This window comes from Saccopteryx bilineata, chromosome 3 (assembly GCF_036850765.1).
Source record: "Saccopteryx bilineata isolate mSacBil1 chromosome 3, mSacBil1_pri_phased_curated, whole genome shotgun sequence".
Classification (NCBI taxonomy): Eukaryota; Metazoa; Chordata; class Mammalia; order Chiroptera; family Emballonuridae; genus Saccopteryx; species Saccopteryx bilineata.
Genome location: NC_089492.1, coordinates 26,354,682 through 26,359,710, shown reverse-complemented (window position 1 = coordinate 26,359,710; position 5,029 = coordinate 26,354,682). Strand labels below are relative to the sequence as shown.

Sequence of the window (5,029 nt, the reverse complement as noted above, 5' to 3'; positions counted from 1 at the left end):
CTTTAGGGATGTCAGCTTCTTTGCTCTCTTTTGCTGAGCTTCAGAAAATCCAACACAGTTTAATGTGGAGAGTTTTAGGAGGTTTGTTTTCTCAATTTTGTTAAAAAGGCAAAAGGTCAGAATAGTTTATTGCATTCTGTCATCATTTATGCACAGTACATCCACAGCTCATTACTAGAATTCATCTTCTGAGGCAGTGTTCATAAATACCTACCTGAACCCCCTCAAAACTATCTTAATCTGTGGATCACATTAATATAGGTAAAACTCATATGTAAAGTTATTAATACTAAAAATTTAGACTATTTCCATTAGGGCTTTACCAGGCGGTGGCACAGTGAATAGACTGTTGACCTGGGATGCTGAAGACCTAGGTTTGAAACACAGAGGTCGCTGGCTTAAGTGCAGGCCCATCTGGCTTATGCATGGATTCATCTGATTTGAGCACGGGATCACAGACATGATCCCATGGTCACTGGCTTGAGACCAAAGGTTACTTGCTTGAACAAGCCCAAGGTCGCTGGCTTAAGCCCAAGGTCTCTGGCTTGAGCAAGGGGTCACTGTCTTAGCTGGGGGCCCCAGTCAAGGCACATATGAGAAAGCAATCAGCGAACAACTAAGGTGCTGCAACGAAAAATTGATACTTCTTATCTCTCCCTTCCTATCTGTCAGTCCCTTTATGTCCCTCTCTCTCTCTCTCACTCTTTCTGTCTCTCTCCCATGTGCTTAAAAAAAAAATAAGACTATTTCCATCAGGGATATCTCTATAAAGTTACCCTGGTTCTTTTTTCAGAATATGTAATATTTGATATTTTTGTATCAGAAATTCTGTTGACTAAGAATATTGTAGATATACAAAGCCTAGACTTAGGGCAATGGCCATAGGATTAGAGAGAGATGTATGTATTTTATAGATATAAGTGAGATCACCCTACAATGCTTGATATATGTTTTGATGTACAAGATGAAGAAGAAGAAAAAGTCAAGGTTGACTCCCAGGTTTATGGCTGAGCTAATGGTGGAAGAAGGGACTGTTTTAAACATTCAATCAACAGGTATATATATTGAGCACAGGCTATAGACCTGTGCTATCTTGGGAACTAAGGAGAAATTGGTGAATGAAACAATAGATTGAGTCCCTGCCCTACGGTGGTTTATAATCTATTAACATGCTGAGACACTCAAGTGGACTGTTGGGCAACTGTCCTTAGCATTCTAGAGAGAGATCTCTGCTAAGAAGTATTATTTGAAATATTCCTCCACACATGTTCTGCAGTTTTACTTGATACCAGTATAGGTTTGATAATCACTGGTCTAGGCACTGGAAATGCAGCCATGGCCAAGACAAAGCCTCTGCTATAATGGAGGTTGCATTCTAGTGGGAGAAGAGAGATAGAAAACCAGGAGGATGTGAGTGCTATGAAGAAACACAAAGCAAGGTAAGAGCAGAGAGAGTGGGCGAGGTGAGTAGGGATGGTGTTTTAAATAGGGAGGGTCAAAATAGAGAGAGGCCAGGCTGACTTCTGAAGAGAGACGCGCAGACCAAGAAATAGCCATTAAAACTGAGGAGTATGCCCTGGCCGGTTGGCTCAGTGGTAGAGCGTCGGCCTGGTGTGCAAGGGGTCCCAGGTTCGATTCCCGGCCAGGGCACACAGGAGAAGCTCCCATCTGCTTCTCCACCCCTCCCCCTCTCCTTCCTCTCTGTCTCTCTCTTCCCCTCCTGCAGCGAGGCTCCATTGAGCAAAGATGGCCCGGGCGCTGGGGATGGCTCCTTGGCCTCTGCCCCATGCGCTGGAGTGGCTCTGGTTGCAATGGAACGATGCCCCGGAGGGGCAGAGCATCGCCCCCTGGTGGGCGTGCCGGGTGGATCCCAGTCGGGCGCATGTGGGAGTCTGTCTGACTGTCTCTCCCCATTTCCAGCTTCGGAAAAATACAAAAAAAAACAAAAACAACTGAGGTGTACAGTGTGTCCCAAGAACAGCGAGGCGACCAATGCAATAAAAGATCAGTGATCAGTATGAGACTGTGATGCAGAGCCCAAAAGGTACAGACCCCAGAGCCTTGTAGACCATAATAAGGATTTTGGACTTCCTTTTTAGTGAGGTGGGAGACCCTGGACATTTCTGATAAGAGGGGTGACGTGATCTGACTTATATAACTAAGGATCACAGGGTCAATCCAAATTATTTATATTGGGAAACTCACCCTAAATCATTATTGAATAATTAAATACTTTCTTCTCCTGTCCTTTCTCCCTTTGTGGAGTCACACCTAACATAGAATCTGCCTAGAAGAGCTGCCTTTGTAGGTTAGGGGACTGTTTTTGTTTCATAGTCTAACAGGAACCCCAGCGGGTCATTACCAGAGGAAATAAGCAGTTTCCAGACTGATGTAAACTTTTAGGACTTTTAGGAATTATTGTAAAGGAGACCTTTGCAATTTCTTCTGCTGGCAACTCTCCAAAGAGGGCAGAGGGCTTCAAGGCGTTTAATAAACTTTTCATTTCAAGGCAAAAGTCTTTTTCAGAACTAGACACTCATTTCTGTGGTGGCAATATCGGTGCCCACAGCAGTTTGAAGGCATCAGTGAGTAGCAATGGGCACCTTGCCCAGACAATAATGAAGAAATCTCCCCACGGTCAGGGGGGAAAGAAGGAAGGCTAATGTGGCTGCCTTCTGAGGGAGCTCAGGACTAACTGAGCTGTGCAGGGGAGCTCAAAGTTCACCAAGCTAAGGAAGAACGCCTGAACAGGACCACTGGAGAAAAGAAGTCACACTGTTTTGCACTGAATTTGCTCAGAGTCACAGAGCTAGAAGCCTTGAAGTTGCTTTTAGCATGATAAAGATCTATTGGAAAAGCGTTTACTTATGCCTACACATCAAAGGTATGTTTGTGGCGTACTTTTTTTTTTTAACCAAACATCAATATTATGGTTTGCTTACAGATACAATTCAACCAGAATCAAATAAAGTCTCTTCTGAAGCTGTTTTTATACTTTCTCAGACCCTTAAAGCACGCAGCCCTTGTAAGTTCTATAAGAATCCATCTTATTTCTAGCAGGGGTCCATCATCTTAACCCTGCTACATGTCACAGTTACCTGGGGGAAATTATATATTTTTTTAGTCTGTTGATCCATCAAAAAAAAAAAAAAAAAAAGAGAAGACAAGCTACAGACTGAGAGAAGAAAATTGCAAAAAAGATACCTGATAAAGAATTGTTATCTCAAATATACAGTGTGTCCGTAAAGTCATGGTTCACTTTTGACCGGTCACAGGAAAGCAACGAAAGACAATAGAAATGTGAAATCTGCACAAAATAAAAGGAAAACTCTCCCAGTTTCATACCTATTCAGTGCAGTTTGATGTGGGCACACACACAAATTTTTTAGGGCTCCTTAGGTAGCTATCCCGTATAGCCTCTACAGACTCGTCACTGACTGATGGCCTACCAGAACGGGGTTTCTCCACCAAACTGCAGGTTTCCTTCAACTGCTTATCCCACCAAGTAATGTTATTCCTATGTGGTGGCGCTTTGTTATAAATGCGCCGATATTCACATTGCATTTTGGTCACAGATTCGAATTTAGCGAGCCACAGAACACACTGAACTTTTCTCTGTACCATCTATGTCTCGACTGGCATGGTCGTGGGCTGCTCTGCTGTATACATGGTGTTACATCATTATCTGCGTGTGCGCACATGCTGCCACATCATCCTACAGAAACTGGGAGGGTTTTCCTTTTATTTGGTGTAGATTTCACATTCTATCATCTTTTGTTGCTTTCCTGTGACCAGTCAAAAGTGCACCATGACACACTGTACAAAAGAACTCTTAAAACTCAACAATAAAAAATGAACAACAGAGCCCTGGCCGGTTGGCTCAGCGGTAGAGCGTCAGCCTTGCGTGCGGGGGACCCAGGTTCGATTCCTGGCCAGGGCACATAGGAGAAGCGCCCATTTGCTTCTCCACCTCCCCCCCTTCCTCTCTGTCTCTCTATTCCCCTCCCGCAGCCAAGGCTCCATTGGAGCAAAGATGGCCCGGACGCTGGGGATGGCTCCTTGGCCTCTGCCCCAGGCGCTAGAGTGGCTCTGGTCGCAAAAGAGCGACGCCCTGGAGGGGCAGAGCATCGCCCCCTGGTGGGCAGAGCATTGCCCCTGGTGGGCGTGCCGGGTGGATCCCGGTCGGGCGCATGCGGAAGTCTGTCTGACTGTCTCTCCCCGTTTCCAGCTTCAGAAAAATACAAAAAAAAAAAAAAAAAAAAGAACAACCTGATTAAGAAATAGGCAGGAGACCTCATCAGACACCTCATTAGAAAAGATACAAGATGGCAAATAAATATATGACAGGACATTCCATGTCATGTATCATCAAGAAAATGCAAATTAAAATAGTAATGAGATATTACTACACAGCTATTAGAATGGCCAAAATTCAGAACTCCAACAACACCAAATGCTGATGAGCTTGTGAAGAAACAGAAACTCTCTCTCTCATTGCTGGTGGAAGTGCAGGTGGTAGAGCCACTTTGGAAGACCGTCTGGCAGTTTCTTTCAAAACTAAACATATCTACCATATGATCTAGCAGTTGTGCTCCTTGGTATTTACCCAAGTGAGTTAAAGACTTACATCTAGCTAAAACCCTGCACATGGATTTTTATAGTAGCTTTATTTATAACTGCCAAAACTTGGAAGCAATCAAGATGGTCCTTCAATAGGTGAATGAACAAACACACTGTGGGACTTCCAGATGATGAAATATTTTTCAGTGCTAAAAAGAAAAGCTCTATCAAGCCATGAAAAGATATGGAAGAACCTTAAACACATGTTACTCAGTAATAGAAGCCAATCTTAAATGACTACATACTGTTTGAGTTCAGCTATTATGACATCTGAAAGGGGCAAATTTATGGAAACAGTAGAAAGAGCAGCGGTTGCCAGGTCCTAGAGGGGAGATAGGCAGAATACAGAGGCTTTTTAGGGCAATAAGCTTGGAAAACATTCATTGTGCATCTGTCCAAATCATAGAAT

At 43.7% G+C, this 5,029-nt stretch overlaps 1 non-coding gene across 1 annotated transcript; it reads left to right on the top strand.

Annotated features, from left to right (window-relative positions):
* Positions 1-3,864: 3,864 nt before the first annotated feature.
* TRNAA-UGC (transfer RNA alanine (anticodon UGC)) lies at positions 3,865-3,940 on the top strand. The gene has a single exon. It is a non-coding gene; the product is annotated as a tRNA-Ala (tRNA).
* Positions 3,941-5,029: the final 1,089 nt, after the last annotated feature.